Source organism: Microcebus murinus, chromosome 13 (assembly GCF_040939455.1).
Source record: "Microcebus murinus isolate Inina chromosome 13, M.murinus_Inina_mat1.0, whole genome shotgun sequence".
Lineage (NCBI taxonomy): Eukaryota > Metazoa > Chordata > Mammalia > Primates > Cheirogaleidae > Microcebus > Microcebus murinus.
The window spans coordinates 19,452,009-19,475,956 of NC_134116.1; the positions used below are offsets into that span (position 1 = coordinate 19,452,009).

At 43.2% G+C, this 23,948-nt stretch overlaps 1 protein-coding gene across 8 annotated transcripts in view; it reads right to left on the reverse strand.

Moving 5' to 3' along the window:
- Positions 1-23,498, reverse strand: part of MBNL2 (muscleblind like splicing regulator 2) — a 156,843-nt gene extending 133,345 nt beyond the window's left edge. For 3 of the 8 annotated variants that reach the window (XM_012757000.3, XM_012756998.3, XM_012756993.3), the window contains exon 1: positions 23,250-23,497. The gene's annotated coding sequence lies outside the window, so the exon portion shown is untranslated. Of the gene's footprint in view, positions 1-23,249 lie in introns of all 8 variants that reach the window. The other 5 variants (XM_012756997.3, XM_012756994.3, XM_012756996.3 and 2 more) reach the window with 3 other exon arrangements.
- Positions 23,499-23,948: the final 450 nt, after the last annotated feature.

Consider the following 23,948-nt stretch of genomic DNA (forward strand, 5'->3'; position numbering starts at 1 on the left):
AAGAGAAATTAATAAAAAGCCTTCTGAGAGAGAGAGAGAGAGAGAGAGAGAGAGAGAGAGCCTCTCTCTACCACCAATCCCACTGCCCCCTCCCACCAAAAGATAGAGACTGTGAATTTCAGAAACAGAAGTTTATTCACAGTGGTTAACTAAAAGCAGACTTCCTCTGGACTAGAAGTTCGATTTACATACTGTATAAAATGTCAGGGCAATATTCTGGTTTCTTACACACACTGCTGATTTTATTGTATACTTTATAGTCTTCATCCTCATATAAAATTTTCCCCTTTCTAGGTTTTAGACAATTTTCTAACATAAAGAGTACTCATTCACATTTTCTTTCTGAAATAAAAACACCAAGTGGTTTGCAATGAATGAAATTCGATAGTCATTCACCCACATATATATGTATGTGTGTATATATATGTGTATGTATGTGTGTGCATATATTAATATATATATGAGAAATAACAGTAGCTGAAGATTATTGAGGGCTCTCAAAATGTTAAAGTTCTCGAATTCTTATTAGTCAATACACAAAACATTAATGCGAGAGTCCTGTTTAAAAGTTGGGACAAGAAGAATATGTTTCAATTCTGAACTCCAAACAGAAATTTCAGCCAAGTTCAAAGGTTAGTTCCAATTTAAGCTCCACATTGAACAAATAGTCCCTTTCTAAACCTCACTTTTCTTATCAATAAAATGGAACAAGACTATACATCTCTTAGGTAGCTGGTAACATTAAATTAGGGGACAAAAATCATTTTGAAAGTAAATCAAAGCACCTAGAACATAGCAGGTGCTTTCAATTGTTTCATTCCCATGTAACAAGCTCTTTCTTTTGCCTAAATATCACATTCAAGAGAAAGAAGAGTTGTAAAATAATTTTGTCTCTCAAAGTTATTTTAAAAAGTACATTTCACACAGCTACATTTAGTAAATTCAACTTAATTTTCTTAATTAGTGTTTAAGTGAATTGAGATAGTTAAATGGCTATCACCCTTGTAGAAAGAACCTTCACCTGCTGGACTGAGGAGACACCTAGAAACTTTGCTACCAGCAACATAAAAGTTAACTATCATTTTGTAGGCAATTAGAGAAAACTTTTGCGAGAATACTAACTTTGCAGTCATTTGGAAGAGCCCATGCCAAGGGTAGCAAATGAAAGTCATCTGGTCCTCCCCTCCCCACTTTCCTGCCTATGGCAGGCATCACTAATGGATCCCAGCATTTTTTCCTTCTGGGTCTAGACTTGGCAACCAAAAACTTTTCAAAACAAGTTTCGAGGCAGGCAGCCACCACCAACGGATCAGAATTCCCTTGTGAGTTGAAACCACCCCCAAGCTGGAGTTTACTTTTGAACTATTTATGAAATAAAAGGGCAGAGGAGGTGAGCTTGCTGAATAAATTAGCAATCTTAACATAATTCTAATGGGAATATTTACCCTACTTATGAGACCAAACTTTTCAGGAGTTTTATAACCATTTATTTGCATTAAAATACCTATAATATTACTTACAAATCATTCTTATATCTTTATTAATAAGAACTTCTTAAGGGTCATTGTTAGATAAAATACTCTTGGCCAGCTCAAATTGCTCTATGTTGTTGTAATTAATAAAACTGTACATCTTTATGAATAGTCTATAATTCAGGCTCTTCAGTAATTAGATTGAATTGAAGTTTTATTATATTTCAATTTTATTTTCTATAGTTGTGGATAAATGTAAGCCTATCCCAGAGCAGACCTGGCATATCTCTCACCCAGATAAGCCCCTGTTTTTATGGGCAGTGTAAAGATGTACCCAGAACTGATTTCTTCAAAACAAGCACCATGAAACAAAAGTCTGATTCTTTGACCAGTGTGCACCAGCAGCAAAACAAACAGGCTATTATATTTGTGGCAAAGAATGAGATTACAAAGTCAATGAGGAACAATGCACATTATCTACCAGTTGGTCTACACTGTAAAACAAAGGGACAAAAGTGCTGTTAATACACGAAAAAGTCAAAGTTTCATGGTTCTCGGTGAACTCCAATGGTTTGGGGGATCATCCTGAATATAAGTTGACTTGTCTCTACTTGTTTCCGTATTTTTCTTAGCAGATGACATGCTTTCCTTAGCTTCTCTGATCTTGACCTATTCAGCGGTATTATTGGGTGCTGGCCTAGTTTCCTCTCTGCATTCTTCAATTTGTTGCTTTCAAAATTACAGCCAGTGTTTATTCAGGACAGCTACAACAGTCATAATGTTTGAAATGCATGAAAACTTAAATTCATTGCAAAAATTTCACTGGCGGGTTCTTAAAAAATTTTTATTTTGGGTACATGCTGATATTCCACATAAACTAAATACAACTTAAAAATCACATTGGAATTTTACAAGCATTTCTATGACCTAATCCTGTAAATTAGCCTTTAAACTATGAGGCATTTTGAAACTACCCTTATTCAATGTTACGTGAGATGAATCGTTTTTTAGTTAGTCATTCTTAGCCAGAAGGGAGGGTACAACAGTGTCCAGACTGTGGCCGACAACAAGGGTGTGGTTCTTTTTCTTGCCTTTCTGACGCCGTGGAAGATAGAAGTTCAGGGAGAACAAGCAGGAATCCACAGAGAAGTTTTATTCTGCCCCGTGTTTTTTCTTTCCACTTCTGATGAATGATAACAAAACAAGATCCATGCCGAAGGATAAAAACTTCAGTTACCCAGCTCTAGCCAGATTGAATAAAATAGTCTTATTTCTGTGCATACATATTATGCTATTTACTGGCAAATTTAACTCTTAGTTCATTTGTTTTTCCTCCAAGGGTGAGGAAGAAAGAAGCAAAAAAAAGAAAGAAAAAGAAAGAAACTGTCCAACGCTCAGTTGCCTATTAGTTTCAGTTTATAGATGAGAATTGATAAGTCTCAGAAGCAACTAATTAGATGGAAGATGCTAATTAGAAGACTGTGAGCCAGGGATACCTCCCTCCCCTTTCTTTGCTTGTTGTCATTTCATGATTCCTCCAAGGCCCAGTTCAAATCTCTTCTTAGAAAATCATTCTCAGCCCTGGCCCCTGCCCCTACCACCCCAGAGAGCCAGGCCCACCCACGCTGAGGCCTGCACCCCATCTCCTTTCCTCTTCATCTCCTTGAGGTTGACCTTGTCTCCTCTGGGTCTGGCTAGAACTATAACACGAGCCAGCTGACCCCAGCGGCCAGGCTGCTAATGCATCTTTGTAGCCCAGCACCCAGAATAGCATCCAACACATACTAGCTACTCACCTAGGGTTTGTCAACTGACTCAACAAACGAACCACCCAAGAACAGCCGGTAAGAAAATGTAACGACCTTGATTTTTTCAATCTCCAGAGTAAACTGAAAATGCATCCACCTAAACTGCAGGGGAACTTGATGTGTTCAAGGAGCATTATCTTTGGATCAACTTTCTCTCCCACGTCCACTGTCCACGCCTGCCACTCTGGCCACTGCGGCAGACGCTCACCTCAGGGTGGGAGGTGGCGGTGGGAAGGGAGGGGTCGACTGCCTTGGCAACGCTCTGAGCTCCTGTTCGAGCTCTGGGGCTGCGACCGAGGGTGGGACGGCGACCCCTCCACTGCAGCGCGGACACCAGCCGAGGGACCTGGCCCGGGCTAGGAGCCGGCTCGGTCTGCTTTCGCTTCTCTGCCACCAGCACCGCTTTCAGACGATGATGTCATTGGACAGCCACTCTATAAAACATGCCGGTTATAATAGCATCTCCACAGATCCGAGCTTAACTGTACTCAAACTGTCAATCAAGCAATATAAAGGAGGGGAAAAAAATAACAATCCTGCTCATTCTATGCTGTTTTAAGAACTATTAGGTGTCCCCACCCCCCACTCCAGGGGCTCCTGGGAAATTCCCATTTGTTATTTTATTATGTCAACTGGAGTGTATGTTTCTTTTCTAGACCCTAAAGTTCTCAGGAACTGGGAATGTCTCTGCCATCCACATGGGGTGCAGGACAAGTCCCAGGCATCAGGCTGTGCCCTGCAAAATCAAATGCTCATGGTCTGGGTTATATTTCCAATGGAAGCTGGCAGGTGACGGGTTTGTTGATGGTGCTATTATCTAGCTGAGGGTCCTGGCTGTAAAACCCCTCCTGGCAGATCAAACCATCTCAGCTCAGTTGGCCTGACCCACCACAGTGAGCCAACAAGGGCCCTGGAGCGAGGTGGCCCCACTGGGCAAGGGCCATTCCTCAGTTGGCTGATGGACCCTGAGGAATGGATGAGCCCTGGCTCTAAAGAGAGCAAGATATTTGAACCGAGCGCCTGCTCCCCACTCTTTCTTAAATCCCAACACCAAATAGCTCAACGAAGAACATGAGGAATTGCCTTTAGGTTCCAAAGACACATTCTATAATCAAAGTTTCTGGAAGTCTGGGAGTATGGATGGTTTGCTAAAATCCTGCCCATTTTACAGCAGCTGACCCAGGACTGAAGGAGACACCTTATCCAGGTTGTGGGAACCCAGGCCCAGCCTTTCCCTGTGGCTTCAGGAGGCATCGGAAGTGTCCTGAATCAGGCAATTTCCTTTCTGAGGAACTCTGTGTGTGCACACAATAAGAGCTCATTTCCTCCCATTGGCTTTTGTTTGAGCAGTTTCCTTTGATATGGGATGGAGTCCGCTCTCCTTCACAGTTATCTAAATCCAGGCATCCTTCTAATCCAGGCCCACTCTAGCGAGAGTCAGGCCCAACTCTCCCTCCCTCCCATCTCAGGTTAAGCATGAACTCTGGGGCCCAAGCCAAAGGGTGTTAGCACCAGGATCGTCTGCTGGTTTTTGCGGAGCCTGCCTGTGTGTGCACACGAGCCACGTGTTTGCACGTGTGTGTCTTAGTGGCTCGTCTCAATTGCTGACTACCAATCGCTTATATTTTGCTTCCTTTACATAACATCAGGGTATGAGGCATACAGTTGGATTTTAATAAATGCTCTCTGAATGGAGAGCCTGGGCCTTTTTAAAACGATTCACAGTAGATTTGAAGATTTGCAGATATACTTTTGATTTGAGAAAATTAGAAAATCTCTTTCTCAAGTGAAATCTGAAACTTAGAAGTCTGGATCCCAGAGTAGCATACATTTCCTTTGCATTCCCTCCTCTATTTTTGAATGTCTTTTTCACTCTTCTGTTCTTATTTTTCCCTGTGTGCTGATGAAATGGATTCCGTACCACACTTCTTTCCTCTTGTTTGTGTGTGACCCAAATCTTAGGACCCAGAGCTCCACCAAACACCTAACTTGCGAAAGTATCTCTACTGTTGATAGGTTCTCAGTGGGAGATAAAAAAGAACAAGTGATATTGAATCTTCCAACACAGGCAACTGGGTCACCACAACCAGGAAGGAAGGAGAGTGTGGCTCTAGGAAACACCTGGAAGCAATCCTTGCTTAGTCATTCTCTGAGCAAAAAAGAGGTTAACCTTTCCTCGGGGACCAGAGGGCCAGAATGGACTGGCACATGGCATGGGAGGGTTTCTTGGCCCCAGAGGAAATTCATTCATTCATTCATTCATTTCCAAAAGTTTAAGTTCAGGAGTTTAGTCCCAAAGTGAACCAGTTACCATCTGCTTAAACAACCTAAAAACAGCCCGGGTGAGGACAGAAACAATTTTATCCGTGCCAAAACAGCTCAAGGCACGACCAATCATGGAGCTCATTCAAGTGCTCCATTTTCACACATGCACTATATGAAACTTTCCAAATGTAGCCCAGCTCTTCTGTTTTCAAAAGCAACTACATTTCAATCAATCATCCTAGAAATACTATAATTCCTTGAGTCTGGGGTAACATGCTCCAGTGTCTTACCATCTCTTTCAAATGTAAACATTCCCAAAAGTCCTTTGTAGACTATAATGCCTTCTTGCACTTTGCTAAAAGAACAATGAGGTCTTTGTGAGCGATAGCAAGATTTTGCAGGAAGAGTCAAGTCAAATCCCTTGCTTTTTCTGGAATCACTTAGAGTGTCTATAGCATTAATTGGTGGTTATTCTCCAATAGTTTTATGTTCACCCCAGAGAAATAGATCTTATTTATTATGTATTGAGTGTGTATTCTGTGCAGTATAGAAAGGTTTTTACATGGGTGATCTCATTTAATCCTAATTATCACCCAGAGAAGTAGGTATTATTACCCCCATTTTAAAGATGAGAAAATTAATGTTCAAACAGATTTCAAAATTTGCCTAAAGTTGTGTGTCTAGTCTATGGCAAAGCCAGAATTTAAATGTGGGATTTAAATTGTCTCTTAACCCTTGTGCCAAGAGGTCTGTGAATAATTTGTGTCTCAATCTACATTGCAATAAATGTAGATTCCTGGGTCCTTCCCCAGATTTCCCAAGTCAGAATCTTGGGAGCTGAGGCCTGGGAATCTGTCTTTTTAACAAGGTTCCCAAGAGTTTAAGCAGCCAACAAAACCAACTTGTGGAGTAACTGGTAAGAGCTTTTGGAATGGGTGTGGCAAGGAAACACAACTCCTTCTCCCCCTGGGGGGGCAGCTGGGCGGAGAAGTGAATATAATACAGAAACATGACCTTGTCCCAGTGTCTGCAAATCTCATTCTGGCCTCGACTATGGATGTGCTTGTCTTTTATTAAGTTTTCAAGTGGCCCTCAAGGGTTGAGGAAATAGGTCAATCCATTTTGTGAGGTGTGCTGTACATTTCGTGCCGCCGAACATAACCAGAAGTGTCTATCCTATGGCAATCAAGCAACTAAAACTTATTTTACAAGTTAGGAGACTTGAGATAACTCCCAGTTCCTACATTTCACCGCTAGCCTCTCTTTGCCCTTTGCATTCATCAGCCAAATTTCTTCTATTAAGTTTAAATGAAATGAGATCCCTGGCTGAAAGGTTTGGAATTTAACTGGCCTCTCTTTAGCACTAAAGTACAACTTCATAGCCATGTGTGAACTCCCCTAAGGCAGGTGTCCTCAAATTATGGCCTGTGGGCCACATACAGGTGCTTTTGCCCATTTGTTGTTTTTTTTACTTCAAAATAAGATATGTGCAGTGTGCATAGGAATTTGTTCATAGTTTTTTTGTTAATTACAGTCCAGCCCCCCAACGGTCTGTGGGACAGTGAACTGGCCCCCTGCTTAAAAAGTTTGAGGACCCCTGCCCTAAGGGGAAAAAATATATGCTCTTTTCTTGGTAATAGAAACTTCTGGATGTATCTGGGTAGATGATGGACTATGGATTTCTGTGAGTATGACTCATAGCTAATAATTGTCTATAGAAATGCCTGTCTCAACAAAAAAACACTTCCATGACTCAATCACCTTCCACAAACATTTACTGAGCATGTACTACCCATCAGACATTGGCTCAAGTTTAAAATGCATGGGGATTGCTATAATAGAGAGACATTAAAATAGTCCATATAATCTTGTTATTTAGGAGGAAAGTGCTAGGCTCATGAACTACTCTTTGCTGAAACCCAGTGCCATGAAGGAAGAAGCTAAGGAAATAATGAAGTAACAAAAGTACAACCAGTGACACCTGTAGACAGCAGCAGCAGTTGCTGTGTTGAGGTTAAACCTGTAAGGACGCAGAGCTCGTCTTTGCTTAGGAGTGGGGACCGAGGCAGTATGTTGGCCACTCCCCCAAATAGTTATTTTGAATACAGCAGAATTCATTTCAAGGCAAAGGCCTCTGGAACCTTCTTGGAGAAGCACTTAGACCTCAAGTTACCACCTTCTTTCAAATCTATCTGATGTTTTTTGCCTTTCCTATTATAGCAGAAACAAGCTTATACCTACACATTTTTCAAAAACCATTTCTTCCCAGACCATCCTCCCCTCTTAGAGCTCAGAGCTGCCCCAGGTGCCAACTACCAGCCTAGCTAACCTCAACCCCCTTCCCTTCACCCAGCTTCCTCTCTGCTCACTCGATTGCCTTGACTATCCCACGCTTCCTCCCTAACCGGTTTCACTTTCCACTCTCCCAGTGCCTTGCAGCTCAGCTTCCCACTCACCACTCTTCCAAAAGGGCTGTCCCCAAAGTCAGGGATGTTGTCTTGGCTTCTGCACATCATAGCGCCGGGCTAAGTCTTCATCTATACCGAACTCTGTTTATGATGTGGCGTTGTTTCCTACTATCACCTGGTTTTAGGAAACTCTAACCTAGGACACAGTGAACAGCATGAGTCCTTGTCACAGATCCAAAGGCAGCGAGAGAGGTCATAAGGCCTACACACCTGGCCCACGGTACCTTCACCTTGGGTTTCCATACCAGTGGAAGTGTGCCTAGGAAACACCCTTAAATGTAAATGGTCCCCAAGGCCGTGTCATCAACCATTTTCTAGATTATATTTAGCAATCTCAACTCCATTTGTGATTTCAAATATCCGTCCTCCCAAATATACATGTAGCTTTGCACACTATAGAAACCTAGACCGACACATCTAAGAGGACATTCCAACTTCACTGAAAACTTCTAATGACGAAAGTCAATCTTATTATCTTCCCCCATCCTCCTGCGTGTTTCTGTCATTGGTGTCACCGATTTTTCTGTTGCCTAAGTTCATGGTCTCCAGGTTGTGTTGACTCCCTCCCTTTTCCTCAGCCTGAATAAATGTTGCCCAAGCTTGTAGTAAGTGGATCCTTGAATCAGCACATGACTCTCGAACCTGATTCTCACTGTTTGCCACTGTTCCATCCCATGCCTTCACGGCCAGCCCGAGGGTCTGCAATCCTTGAGTCTAAACTGTGCTCACAGAATTATCTCCCTAAAGCCATGTCTGACCCCATCATTACCTGCTCACAAATATTTGGTGGCACTGCACTGCGTTCATTCAAACTTCTGAATGAAGTTTGAAATCAATAGGGTGGCATTCAAGGTCATTCACAATGTGGTCTATGCCAAGTACTCCCTAGGCTGCACCCCATGTTCCAGAGAAACCTGCACAGGTGCTTTGCAAGTGTACACATTGTGATCTCATCCATTCTTCAAGGCCACTTCAGCTGCTGTCTCCTCCAGGAAGCTTTCCCTGCCTGCCTCACTTGAATAGCAATAATTCCACTTGAACAGCAGTAATTCCACTCACAAGGCACCTTACTCCTCCCTTATGGCATGGATTGCCTTCACCGAGATGATTTATTTACACATCTTACTTGTCATAGAAGAGTATAAATTCTATGAGGAGAAAGGAAATGGGGAAAATTTAAGAAATATTTTTCTTCCTATGCCTTTCATACAGCGCTAATTTTTTCCGCAAACTTTTCTAAACCCAGTGAAGACTTCGGGAGAATATTTGCCCTGGTGGAGCAGGTCAAGATTAAGTTTACAATGGCATCAGCCCCATCCCATTGACAAGGGGCTCCTCATCTGTACTAGTACATTGTTTCACCAAGTCTTCTCAAAAATCCTGAGAGGTGGGCACCGTCATCTCGATTTAAGCCAATAAAGAAACCAAAGCTATTCGGTAACCCTCATGCATCCTACGGGAGTCCAGGGTTCAAATCTGTATCACTGATCCACAAGCTTCGGGCTCTTGCCATTCTTAGCCACCTATCCTTATTTATTTTTTGATATCCACACTCCCTTGACCTCAACAGACTTATAGGCATGCAGGGATACACAGCAAGAAAGGGCACAGGGCTTTGTCATCTGCAGTCCCCACTCTCTGCCTTCCTTCCACTAGTCTTCACTGCCAAATAGGAGAAAAAGACCCTTTAAATAAAGCTTTCATGGGTTTGAATAAAACAAACAAACAAAAAAAGAAGCAAAAAGGAGATATTTTGTACATGATGACAAAGTGCCTGTTATTATTGTTATCATTATCATTGCCAATATCAAACTATTTAACACTGACGATTTCCTTTCAAGTTTCAAGTTTGGAGCACGAACTTGCCATTGTCCCGGGGTAGGATGGTAGACTGGCTGTTATCGTCCTTCATTGTTCTGGTTATAGGCGGAAACAGAGATGGAAGCCCAGAAGTTTCCAGAAGAGAGAAACAGGCAAGAAGAGGAAGCCTATGTGGGACTAGAATAAGAATATAGGAGTACCTCCAACTAGCTCCCCCTTTATCTTATAATACAGTGTAGAGTAGGCTGTCTACATTTTTAAAACTTTTTATCAAAGAAAAAACAGACCACATATCCTGAGTGTCCAGCTCACTGGCTTCTCACAAGTGAACACATCTGCGTACCTCACACCCAGATCAAGAAATAAAATATCAGCAGAGCCCCAAGACCCCCCACCGGGTCCCTTCAGGCACCCCCTTCCCTGAGGGTCACTGCTCTCCCGAGGTCTACCTGGCTGGCTGCATTTGGCATTAACCCTGCACCGTTCTGGCCGGGACAGCATGTGCTCTTCTGAGGGAAGCTTTCCTGGCAGCCACGGCCATTTCAAAGCAGGGGGAAAAAGAAAGTGTTGTGAGGGAGTAATTTTGTGTGTAGGAGAAAAGTGTTTCTAATTTTCAGTCCTGAAAATGTGAGGGGAAGAAGGAATACGTGAAGGAGGGAAGTAAGTCAGTAAATGCAGTCCTCGTTCTGCTTCCACCATTAGAAGCTGGACGGCTTCCAGCGCCAGGCCATTCCGAGAGAGCAAGCAAACAGCCGCCCCTCCCCACCAGCCACCGCCCGGGCCAGGGCAGGCCGGTTCCCGAGCCCTTCACGTTGGTGGACGGGCTGACTGTTATTATTTAATAGCAGCATGTTCACTAGAAGCCTGATACTGTATTGAACATATGGTTTTGATTTCTTTTTTTTTTTCCTGTTTTTAACCAGGGAGCAAGATGGGGAATATCATAAACCTAACTCCAGGATCTGCTGGGTTCTGCCGAACTGTAACGGGAAACGCACTCCCAGGCCCAGGCCCCTCCTGCCTCTGTGGCTTCGGGGGCCCAGGGAGGAAGGGGCCACAGAGGGCCACCAGGGACTGCCCCGAATGCCCTCGGAGGGGGGCTCCATTCTGTTGACCCGACAAAGCACACAGGCGGCATCGGCGCTTTCCCTTGACTTTCTACACTTATTTATCAGACTGGAAGGAAGAGATCAGAACATCAAATAAGAATCCACAGCTGCAGAACCATTAACTCAAGACCTGACATGTTTCTGGCTAAGGGGACTGATATGAACTTCGGGATTTACAAGGTTTCAAACGCCAACGTTCTCTAACTTTGCGTCTCAGGTCATTGTTTGTCGATGTTTCCAAAAATAATCTTAGCTCCTCTCAGTTACATTTTCTGATCAATTATTTAGGGCGGGTTGGGTTCTACAACATACATTTCAGCCCCGAGGGGGGGGGGTTGGAAATCATGCTTTTTAGTGGTCAGTTAGAAAACTGGCAGTTTTTATTAAAAACGCAAATTTTCAGCATGGCAATGAATACTGGCTGGATTTATAAGGCATTAATAAAACTACTACTAGTAGTAGTAGAGACAGAGAGAGAGAGAGAAAAAAGGCAGAGTTTGTAGGAGAATAAGGGCTTAGGGATCCTGAGGTTAAATACCAACCTGAGAATTTTCCTAAGGCAAACCTAAGGCTTGTCACAACTCAATTTGAAAGCCTTAGAGCAGGCTCCGGGCTTTCTGGAGAGTGAAACCTGGCCACCTCACAGGGAAATGTTTCAACACCCCTCCTTATCCTTCCTTTGTTTGCTCAGCCTGTCCCGGAGTAGGCCTGGGCGGAACTGAGGGAGCAATCCTTCCTGGTTTCTTGCTCTCGGAGGAAGGAGGAAGGAGGGCAGGTTAGTGCAGTCTGCTGTTGACGGGAGCTGGGATTAATTAGTTCCCTCAGTGACCTTGGCACCTACTGATGGCGGAGCGGGTCTCTAAGCTGCTGAGGACTCTGTGCTGAGAGCCATGGAGACATGCAGGAAGACTAAGCACTACTGCTAACATGGTCACCATTTTGTTCAACCAGAAAAACAAGAACGAGAAAGGAAAACCAAAAACATGTGTAATACTGTGTCTCTAAAGTGTTATTCAAATTTTTTTTTTGTTTATGTGAAGATGTATCCATATCCATCTATCTCTGTGTACATGTTTATCTAAATCTCTATCTATCTACCTGTCTGTCTGCCTGTCTGTCTACCAGTCAGCCTTGTACCTTGGCGAGTGTCCAGCATACTGCCGGGGATTTCTGAAGGTCGCCAGCTTACTGCTGGGGCCAGAGACAGTTTGAAAGCCTCCTGTGCAGTTGTGGAAGACGTCTGTCCCTCCTCAACCCACCTTCATCCATCAGCTTTTCATCAGTGTGCTCGGCCTGAAGAGCATTGAGGGAAAGTGAAAAGTCCCACCCTTCTCTCTTCTCGAGGCTGGTTCAAGGTTCAATATGAGTCAGCAATGGGTCAACACTGCCAGAAAAACTCAGAGTGTCTTGGGTTGCATAAATAAAGGTATTATTTTCTGAATAAGGAAGGCGCCATGTTAGTTCTGTCAGAGGAAGCTTGACATCTTCAAATAGGAGAAGGGGCTCGCCTACGGAAGAGACTTTTGACCTGCTTAGGGTTCCTTCCGAGGCCTGAACAGAGGTGAAAAGTGAAGGTTACGAAAAGCCACACTGCATTCTGGCACGAGAAAGAATTTTCTAGCAAAACGTGATGGCTTGTATGGGTTATGGGGGGAAGACACGCAGTAGCTAGAAACCACTCCTCAGGGCTGTGGTAGAAGGCAGCCATGAGTTGTGCTAGACGATCCTCACATGCTCTCCCACCTGGAATGCCCCGCTAATTGTCACCTTACATTTGTGATTTGTGTTGGTTAGGGGGAATCTCACAGAGGAGGGGCCTTCTGAATCTCAAGCAATGTGAAAAGTCCTTCCACCGACGCTAATGTGTCTTCCCACAGCAAACCACCCTTCCGGAACCTGAACACCCAGAGGATCAAGAGGCTGTTGGAGTCGCAAGTCATGGGAAGCAAATAGTTAAAAAGACCAAAGCTCTGCTGGTCCCAGCAGCCCCAGAGGCAAGCAGTCGCTTTGATCCTGCCTCTTAATTGCAGCCTAGTTGCACCAGGGAACTTTAAAGAAAAGAAACAGGGAAACTCTAGAGATAGGGTTTGTTTCATTTCCTGAGGGGATGGTCTTTGTGGTGGCTGCCAGGAAGCTGATACTTTAGGGTTCAAATGGTTGGTTTCCCAAGGGGGGACATTTATAGTTCCTCCCACCTGCAAACATTCAGGTGTAGTAGAACCCCAGAAACACGGGTATCTCTGTGTGCCACGTGGCAGGGATGCCAGGCACAGACTTGGAAGAGAGGACAGAGCAGAGGAGAAGAGGTTAGCGCAGGACGGGAGGAGCACAGGAGAAAGGGCCTGCAGTGAGAGAATGGGTAGGAGGAGACAAGAGGAACCCCAGCAGCTAGAGGGAACAGCCACTCACCCTGGGTGGAGAGTGGGGTGGCGTGCGCAAGCGAAAACAGCGCTGCACAGGGAAGGGAAGTCGAGGAAGAAGAAAAGGGATCTCTAAGAATTCTCATAGAGGGAAGCAAGTTCACAATAGCACAAAACATCTCACTTTGGAATAGGTCTTGCGGATGATAATGAGCTTTTACCCGTAATATCTATTAACAGTATCTGTAAGTTGAGATGCTTTGATTTCTTTAGGTTCATTCAGCCTGGGAGCATGCACGCATGCACACACCCACACCCACCCCCCAACACACACACAGATTCAAGAGTAAGGAAAAGGCCAACAAATAATCACACCAAATAATGGCTCTGCTGCCCTAGCCATCCCTGGCAATTTACCAAGTCCCTTTGTGAGGAGGGACTCCTGGCTAAAACTGAACTCATGGAACTCATGCCTGCACAGTATGCCAGTAATTGCTTGTTTATGTTCTATTTAATGATTTAGTGAGTTCTGCTCACAGTACTTGCAACTGTGAAAGAAGTTTTTCTAAAGCAAACTCTCTTTTGTTGCAACCCCCAAAGAGGCACCGTTGGACAAGGGCTGGGTGTTTGCATCCTACCAACTTGGGCTTCATCCCTTGTTTGTCACTGGTGAGGGGGTGACCTTGGCAGGTGACTTGGTCTCTCTAAGCTTCATTTTCTTTGTGGAAAAGTCCAACTAAGTTGATGGACATAAAACTCTCAGCAGAGGGCTTGCCACATAGTAGGCTCTCAATAAGATATTTGCTCTCTTTCATTCCCCAAATGTTATTGGTACATTAAAAATGAATTTAAAAACCTGGCCATTTGTGTGTGGACTAAATGGGCGTCTGGGCACGGAAGACTTCCTCTAAATCAGGTTAGCTCAACCCTTGGCTCTAGGAAAGAGGGGGCTACATGCAGGACACACAGGGAAATGAGGCATCCAAGGAGGGAGAGCAGATGGGCACAGATAGAGGACTTCCAAGGAAATATGAGACCGTCTACAATCACACCTGGGTGGTTCACTCAAGCCACTTCATTAGACAGCTATCTCTTCTAATGATGTCCTCATTTACATCACAAGACTTTAAAACTAGCACTTTTAAACAAATGCAATTTTAATGGCATATAATACTTCCTCTATGCCCTTCATATTCTTTGGAGAGAATGAGGAGAAAATGGCATTATCTACATCTGAAGGGAACGAATGAGTGTGTCAGAGTTTCCGGAATTAATTCACTGAGGCTGTGAGTACCGAAGTAGGAACTTCAGACTTCCAGGCTTCATTTCCGACCACCAGCTAGAAACAAAGGAATCTAAGGCTGATTTAGAACACATATATATGTATTCCTTAGAATAAATAAAAAGCCTCTGGAGCCAACCTCGTAAACAAACACACCAGTATTCCCCGGAGGCGGAATCAAATTTCCTGGGGAATTTATGAGAGCCTGTGTCCTCAGAGAGACAGACATCTTGGGGAGACATCCACAGAACTGCTTGCACCTGTGGAGTCCCAGCCTTCACACCGTGAGACCAGCGTTGTGGGTGCAAAGCCAGTGGGGTATGCTGGTTCAGCCCCTGCTCTGCTCTGAGCCCAAGCAGCCTGGGAGGGCCTGCTGTGTTGAGGAGGTAGCTCCTGGCCCCTAGCCCTGCAGAGGGTCCCCAAAGGAGCCATCTCAGATAGGGATCTGCCACTTACACTGTGGCCCTGACTTGCTGCTACTTACAAAGCAGCCATTGTATTCTAGAGCTTCCCAGAGAAAGGAGCAGCATCTTCATGACCTGGGACTTGACAGAAATGCAGAGTCTTGGCTCCACCCCAGACCTATTGAATCAGAGTCACATCTTTAACAAGATGCCCAGGCAGGCACACGAAAATCTGGGAAGTGCTGGCTGGTTTACTCATGGTAGGCATCTGGTAGGAGGGCATCAATCATTTGCATACTTCAAGTACTTGCTCATCTTGAAAGGCTATTTTCTTCAGAGAGGTCCTTATAGCTGGGTTCAACTGACACCTGCCAGACCCAGGGATAAATGAATCCCCAGCATCTTTGAGAACAGAATGACAAATGTCTAGTGATATCTCCAATCACTCTGGAATTTCTGCTCTAACCAGTAACATCCCTAAAACATGCATTTTGACAGACAGATGAAGAAGTCTTGATGATTATTGGTTTTAGGTGCTCTCTTTGGTTATTAGTAAAGATCTACTTTCAAAAAGTCAACTGTACATATGAAAGATGCAGCCAAGACGTTTCCCTTATCCATCCAATATTCCGTGGCTCTAAATGTGACATTGAACCAATATTTGTCTCCAACAGGACCACTGCCAGAAACCCATGCCAGAGAGGGTAACCTGCATGCGGGAGGCTCCACTATTTTCCCATGAAATCATGGAGATTGGGCTATGGTGCTAAATAGTATCGATTATTCATTTTTAAAAAAAAAAAACAGTGTTGCTTCTGAGTGGGTATTTCTTTTTCTGATTCTTTGCTAGCTTTTATTCTCTTCCAGGCCCCTGGCTGTGTTCCCTGAGGCTCACCCTGGGTCGTCTGCCTGTCTCTATTTATATTGCCTTTTTCCACGAGGTGTGAGCATCAGTGGTTTTTAACTGTGGCATCAACATAGTTGCGTCCAGAGCTTCTATTTGTAGTCTGGTGTCTAGGCTGTTCTTCATTCCTATATTATCAAAACATCTCCAAATATCTATGTGACATCTCCACTTAGAGGTCCCATCATTAGCTGAAAACACCATTCTCAAAACTAAAAACTCATTTTCCTCCCTCCTTCCACTTTATTCCTGTTTATCGGCCCCTTCCCCTGTCTGCCCCTAATTCCATCAGGGTACCATTGATCTCTCTCCTGCCAGAAACTCTTATGTCACTTTGGCTCTTCTAAGCTCTCACCAGCTTCTATTATTTTTCCTTCAAGATGCCTCTTGGATTTGACCTTTCTCCTCCATCCTCACATTGCCATGCTAATCCGCCCCTTCTCACATTATGCCTGGACTCTTGCAAAAGTTTTCTGGCCAGCAGCATCACTAGCTGCAAATGTTCTAACCCCTAACCCTATCTGACAAGTCTCAGTTGGATCCTTACAAAGCATTAGACTTGACATTACAGGTAGTGAAATTGAACTCCACAGGGCTCCCAGCTCTTCACATTCTGAACCACACCCTCCCCCAGCTGACCTGATTTCCCACACTCCCTAACACTGCATCCCTATTCTCCAAAGTCAAGGTTCCTCACTGCCCCTCACCCCACGCCATGCTGTGCCTCCTTCCTGAGATTTTGACCTCTGGTCTCTCCAAACATGTTTGATCATCATATGTTCCTATCAGAAATATATATATATATATATATATATATATTTTTTTTTTTGGCAGAAACAACCATTATAAGAATAGCTACTTCTTTATAAGTGTTATACTCGCGTAACACTAATACACTACATACGTTATCAAACATGCAGGAAAATTGACATCTTAAAATGATGAGCTGAATAATACATAAGATGTAAGTTCAACTATTTTCTTACCTAGTGAATAATCTTGCCCTTGGCCTGGGATGTGGACAGACCCAGGGGAAGTAGCTCATCCTTCACAAAGCCTTATCTGTTACTCCGACCCAAAAGAAGCTCTATCTTCCTGAACTCTCAGAACATTTAAAATTTCAAGTAGTTGTAAATCATTTGTAGAATATATGCTTCGCCAATACTTTAAGTTTGATGAATTGAAGTGTGCATGTAGGATGCCAGAAATGTATAGATTTTTAGAATTATTCAATATCTTAATTAAAAATTATTACTGTCTTCCTAAAATTGCTTGGGCTGGGCTCTACTCAACTATACAACATCCATTACAAGAAAACTCCAAGTCAGACTGCAGTGTGATTTCATTTATCTCAATAAATGTCACATGCATTTATTCCCATAGGTTTGAGGACTAACTTTTCCACATTTTGGCTAGCGAGACTTTTAGCACATTGCTTAACCTCATTCAAATTCAGTTTTCATTTAATTTATAAAACAGGGACAAAAGGGGAATTTTGTGACCATTAAAAGAGATAATAAACATAAAATCTGAAATAATATATACATGTAAGATGTTATTATCATTCTTACACTATACATATATTATAAGGTAAACTATACAAAGTAGTTCTGAGAGTTATAAAATAATTTATCTATCTTTACCTGAAGTTTTATTTCTTTCTGCAAATGAATTATTTTTATTTTCCCAATTTTCAGCTGAAAACAAAATGCCACCTACCTGTGGGGCTTGGGGGTCTTATGGACTGGGTTTCAACATTGGCTCAGCTTTGTGGGGCTCTCTTGCTCTTTTTAGGTTCAAATTACGTGAGATATATATGTAAAGACCTAGTTTATAACACGTGGCCCTAGAATATTAATTTATTTTGCTGTTTTTAGCAGGCTTAAAAGAACTCAATGAGATACGCTCATAGGAAAAAGAAAATACTTTGAATTTTGGTTTCATTGTTGACTTTGGTTTTCTCCAGGGCCTGCAGACCATTTATAGCCATTAGTGAATTTTATGTTCTAGAAGCACCTTGCTGCTGTGTGACTGGTTTGGGGTGTGTCCCTGATGGCTTTTGAGCAGTCAGAGCTGAGAAAGTGGGGTCCCAATGTCTAGTCTAAATGCACGAGCTGTCCAAGCAAACATTTGGGGACAGGAGATAGTAACATGGATCTATACACCAGAAACACTCTAAAAATTTACCTGTGCTTCAAAATTCAAGTCAATTAACCGCTGAAAAAAATAAATAAATAAAAGTTTTAAAAATCCAGTTCATAACTCATCTCCCCCAGGAACTTTACCTAGCACACCCTTGCCAGAGTGCCCTAATTTTAGGCTCCCACTTTTAAACTCTCTATTTGAACAGTTAATTGCGATAAGGCCCAGTGAAAGCCCTTTGCAAAGTGTAAGAAACTACACATATGTTAATTCTCCTTCTGAAGACATTTGTGTGCTTAACTGTTCTTATCTTGTTTGTAAGTATCTTGTTTCCTAACCATTGTGGATTGCAAACTGCTCAGGAAAGGGGCCCGCAGCTGGCTCAGTGTTTTGCCTCCTCCCTTTTTCCTCTGAAGTCACTTATCACCTCCCCCCCAGCCCCCCAAGCTTTCTTCTACAACAGCCAGCCTGCCTGCGATGCACAAAACCTTGGACCTGCCCTTCTGCCTGGCAAGACCCAGGACTGAAAAGAATTCTGTCGGCAAAACTGCATCCTCACGCTGCTGCTCGTGCGGCTCTCTCCCAAACTGGGGCCCTTAACTCCCAGCTTGCCTGTGCCCGGGGAGATACATACTAATTGGGATATTAGGGCAAAACAAACAAACAAACAAGCAAAACACCCCCACAAAACTTAGTGTTGGAAAAGGAAAATGGATTTTGTAAAGTAACGCTGCTTTTAAGAATAAAGAAGAAAAGCATACTCCTCCAGTCTCAGGTTTCGTCGCTGGAGATGGGGACAGGGAGATAAAGATGTCACGGGCACCCTGCGGCTCGGAAGTGTGGAGGGGCTCTGAGATTTCCTATGGTCCACTGACGTTTAAGGCTCTTTAGATGATGTGCTCATGTGCCCCAAGCACTTTGGGACTGAAAGTCTGTTTGCTGAGACTCAGGGATTGCTCTCAGTAGCCTTATATTTTGGATATTTTTGCAGCATTCTCATAATGTGCGTTTCTCATCTTACATCTTTATGCATTAAGCAGCACTTATCCTGAGAAGTATGACAGAGGAGAAGAAAGGACATACATAGAGATATCTAACACTCGAAACTCCTTCTCTTGCTCACCCCTCAAACTCCAAAACTGTCTCAAGCCTAAAACTAATGTCGGATAGTAAACAATGCTAAATTAATATTTGCCAATAAAGTTATTATTTGTAGTCTTGAAACTTACAAGTTTGCATCATTTATTTTTGTATACACACACACACACACGCACACACAAAGACAGGTATTAGGTTACGGAGTTGGTATTCTAACAAAATAGCAAAAGCCAGAGAAACCCAGAGGTGTTTAATAAACACTTGTTGACTGATTGATGGAATATACTAGCTAGGACAGCTTAGACAATGCATTCTTTGTCGAAACGCTAAGGTAAATTGCTGAGTCCACTTTTATTACCAAATGTTTCTGGGACCAGGCCAGCTGAAAAAATTGTCCATCAGCTTCACAAAGGAAACCCTCGGGCCTTACCTTTCACACCTGTTTTTGCTCTCAGCCGTGGAGACAGGGACCAGTCTCCAGAACAATGCCGTGCAGTTGGAGGCACAGGCCTGACGCAGGCCTAGCCATACGGCACCTTTGACTCCTTACTACGAATATTATCACAGCTGCAACGAACAGTTTGTGCACATTTTTAAAAAGAGAAACAAAAACCGAGCTGAGTAAAAAAGCTGGAGAAAAAAAATAGTATAGTAACTAATTTGCAAAGCACGGCTAAGTCTTCCTGCCTCATTCTTCCGAGATAAACCAAAGCATGAAATCTCAAGTTCCTCACTCCACACGGCAGTGGACATCCGTGGCCCTTCAGTTCCGTCAACCATTCCAGAAAGGATGTCTGGGCTCAGTACACCTTTATTTCTCTTGGCAGTCATTTCCTTTTTTTCCTTGCTAGGCCTTCGGGCTGGGTCTCGGGCAGATCTTGTGAACAGGTCAAGATGTCCTCTCCCATCCTGCCTGCTCACCAGGCCTGACTTCTGACCTACAGCTCTGTCTTGACTTTACTGCTTGCTGACTTTGATGTTCACATTTCCCTACCTTTTTATAATACCCCTTATCTCCACTGCCCACCTGCTCCCTGGAGTTGCCAGGTTTTTCTGCCTGGCACGACCCGGCCAGCTCTGCCGTGCAGCTATACCTGGAGATATTAAAGGCCTCCAAACCATGTTTTCAACAGCCAACACGTCCTATAGTTGTGTCATCTTTTCATTAATCAGAATCTTTTACCCCCTGCAATGCTACCAACCCACCTCCGTGTGGATAACGTGTTTTTGTCGTTTTGGAAATGTAAACAAATCAATATGCCTTCCTTCTCATCTTTTTCTTGTTATTGCTAAGAAAGTGAAGGTAGAGAGGAAGAGAAAATGCAGGCAAGATTGAACCGACTCATTCTACTATAAGGAATTTTCTGAAGCTTACTATCTAAATCCTCTCCCCCCCCCCCCCCTTTCTTGCTTGGAATCTTGAGTACCTGATCTTGAATTTCTATGGCGCTTCCCGAGCGCGGGACTGGCTGGTAGCCATGTGATATTGATTTGTTTTCACCATAGCAACAGCAAATTAAAACAACTAGCAGAGAGAAGGCAGGCTGTTAACCAGTGAAGCTGCATAACCAGTATATTTCACAAGCATATTTTTTCTCCCTTTCTCTTATTCACTACACTTTCACAAATTTAATACAGAAGTCAAAGGAAAAATGACACTAAATGCTTTGGGCACGGCGAGGCCTAAATGTCTAGAATAGTCTGGTTTGCACGGCTTTTAGTATATTAGACGAGATTGATGGGGAAAATGCAAACCACAGTGCTCCGATTTCCTTGGAAATTTTATTTGTGGGTCTAAGGATAAATGTCCCTAGAAAATTTATAGCAGCACAAAGTACAATGAAGAGTTTTGCATATATGCCTATGTGTCTTAATACCCTAAGGCATTTGCCAACAGTTTCTTAATACCACGGGTTTTATCCCTTTGTACTTTAAATAGCTCATTGTGCCAAGAGACAAACAACTTTTTTTTTTTTTTTGGTACAAGGTCAAGGTCCCTCAAAATGCTAATTTATGAAGGAAAGTGTAGCAAGTATAATTCAACTCTATTAAGAGACAGAAAATTGAGGTAGGCTCTTGCTCAAGGCTACATAAGTAGTTGGAAGGAGGACACGGACTAGCATTGGGAACTCCCGAGAACTTCAATGTGTTCTAACCAAAATTATTCCTTAAAAGGCTCTTTAGTAAACATTAACCTTCCCCTGATCCCCGAGACCAAGGTTGCCACCTGTGACATGGGAGTCACAGCCTGCGGTATTATACTTCCCTCCTTGGGGCCATCTGCACTAGGGTATGCTGCTTTTTCTATGAAAGCAGCTGTTCCCACCATCACAGCCAGCCGTGAACTTGGTGGCACAACCTGGATTCTAAATAATGGCTCTGGGGGGACTGGGAGTGGGGTCCTGGGGACTGTCCACCCACGTGGCAGTGTGGGGCTGCACCAAGGAGAAGTCAGGCCAGGAAAAAAAAAAAAAAAAGCCGTGCTCCGATCCCCACTGCTTTCTGCCAGCCCAGCCAAGAACCCCTGCAGAAACCCTGCACTGACCGGCCCACCGTGAGGCAGGTATGAGAAGATGCCCTATTTCGGAGGAGGATTGTTATAGGGTTTACAAAGGACAGGCTAAAATATGAAGACATAACTCAAGTCCTGCCAACTGGGAGTTAGAATGTTCCTGGCCAGGACATAAAGAAATATTTCTCTCCACAAGCCCGAATAAAGGAACACACAGCAGAAATAGTTGGGGGATGACGTCAGAAGTTCTGGGCTAGTGTCCTGCACTTCTCCTTGAAAGTAAAAACAGTGAGTCTAGAAGAATCTACGTGGCATTGCCCTTATTTAAATGGGTGCTTCTACTGTTCCTCAGAAAACAAGCAGGCGAGCTGAAGAAACTTCTTCTTATTTAAAGATTATAAGAATGTCCCCCTGCCTTGTATTTTTATTTTTTTTTACCATATTGTTCCCCAAATGCCCAATTAACAAATATCTTTCCACTTAACCTTTGTCTTTTAAAGGAACAGTCATGTTTCAAGGTGGTGGTAGTTAGGCAAGTCGGATTTTTTACTTCTTCGCTTCAGTGCTTGCTAACTATTCTAAAAATGTTACACATTTATTGTAAACACATGCTTCCGAGGCCTAACAAAAACGCACAGTTTCCTCATGCCTGGTAGAAAATTTAAAACGGAAAAGGGCAGAAAGAATTCTTTAGCAAATATATCCTTTCCTTCTCCTGGGCCAAGTGTGTTAAAAATAAATCTTCTCCATCATTTCTCACTGCTGCTTCTCGGCAAGAAAGTTGATATGGTTCGGCACAGTGAAAACACAGCTTTAAAAGCTAGCCTGCCCTCATTAAATTATTCTGCTGGCTGTGTGTTCTCATTAAAAATGCATAAAGATCAGATAATTGCAGTAAGCATTATTAACCCAGCTTTACTTTTGAATATAATGGTTCCACTTTTAAGCTGGAAACAAAGGCTCAGACATGCCCGAAAAAGAAATGTAAACATTGAACTACAGTATCAAAAACTTGCCAGAAAGCTACCTCTTGCTAGGTTGTTAAAAATGTGTTTTTGAAACTCAATTAGAGCCCTAGCATTATAGAGCTAGCTAGGTCCCTCATTTTTAATGAATTGACGTATGTTTGGCCAAACATTCAATCGATAATTATTTACCATGAAGTGTTTTTTGTTGTTGTTGTTAGTATTATTATGATTCTTAATTGCAAGTCTGTTTTCAAATAATAGGATGAATATAAACTTTATCTATTTGGGAGTTAACTATGGCGGCATGACAATTTTCAATGACAAGAAAATAAGAAGGCTTTCGAGAATTAAAATGTTTCTTTTTTTGAATAACAAATGAATCTATGCTTTGAAGAAAAAACTCGATCTGATGCCTCACCCCAGACAGACTCAAGCTTTGCCATTTCTTTTTCTCAGATCAGAATGTTACGTAAAACTCCAGGATCCCCCGCAAGTATTCCGTTTGAATTAGTGGAATCCAGTTTCCCTGGCTCCTCTAAGCAACACACATGGAATGCAGCAATACTGCAGCAAACTCTTTAAACATTCAAAAAAAAAAAAAAAAACAGGAGGAGGGGGAGGCGATGATTCTCCTACCTTGTTTAGCTCTGCCTGTCCTTTCCATTTACAGTAACCCCAGGAAGATCTGGCGGAATCAAGCGGCCGAGGCTTCTCCACTACATCATGAGGAAGAAATCTCCACGCAAATAGTTCCCATTCCCTGTTTATTGTACTCTGAAAGCCGCCTGCCGTATCTGGAAAATTTTACCTTCAGATGATGAAGCAAAGACAGTCTAAACTCTGTTGCTGTACGCTGCAGCCCTTCCTTCCAGCAAACCCCGCCCAGCCGGGGCTGGCCAATCCCCAGCCAGCTCGTCAGCCCTCCTCGTCTGAAACCGGCCCTAATAGGATGACTGACACAGCAACACAGCACTTGCAGTGTGTGAAAACAGTGCATCCATACTGATGAAAGAGGAATTTCCCTCTCAGAAGAAAGCAATCATAGCACCAAGACAAAGTGCCACTTAATTGGCAGACCAGAGAGAGAGAGAGGGGTAGCGCAAGAAAACACCCTTTAAGACAGCCAGCTCAAAGCTAGCAGCTGCATCGTAAACACTTGGGAAATCACAAAACTCCACTGATTCCAAAGAAATCCAGGTTGTACATGAAACTGAAGTCATCGGACTGTTTGACAAAGCCTATGTATATGTATTTTCTAAAGGGGAAAAGAAAACCAATTCGATGTCTGCCATGGAAATGAGTACCTTGCAAAACATTTACATACGGTTTCCAGTA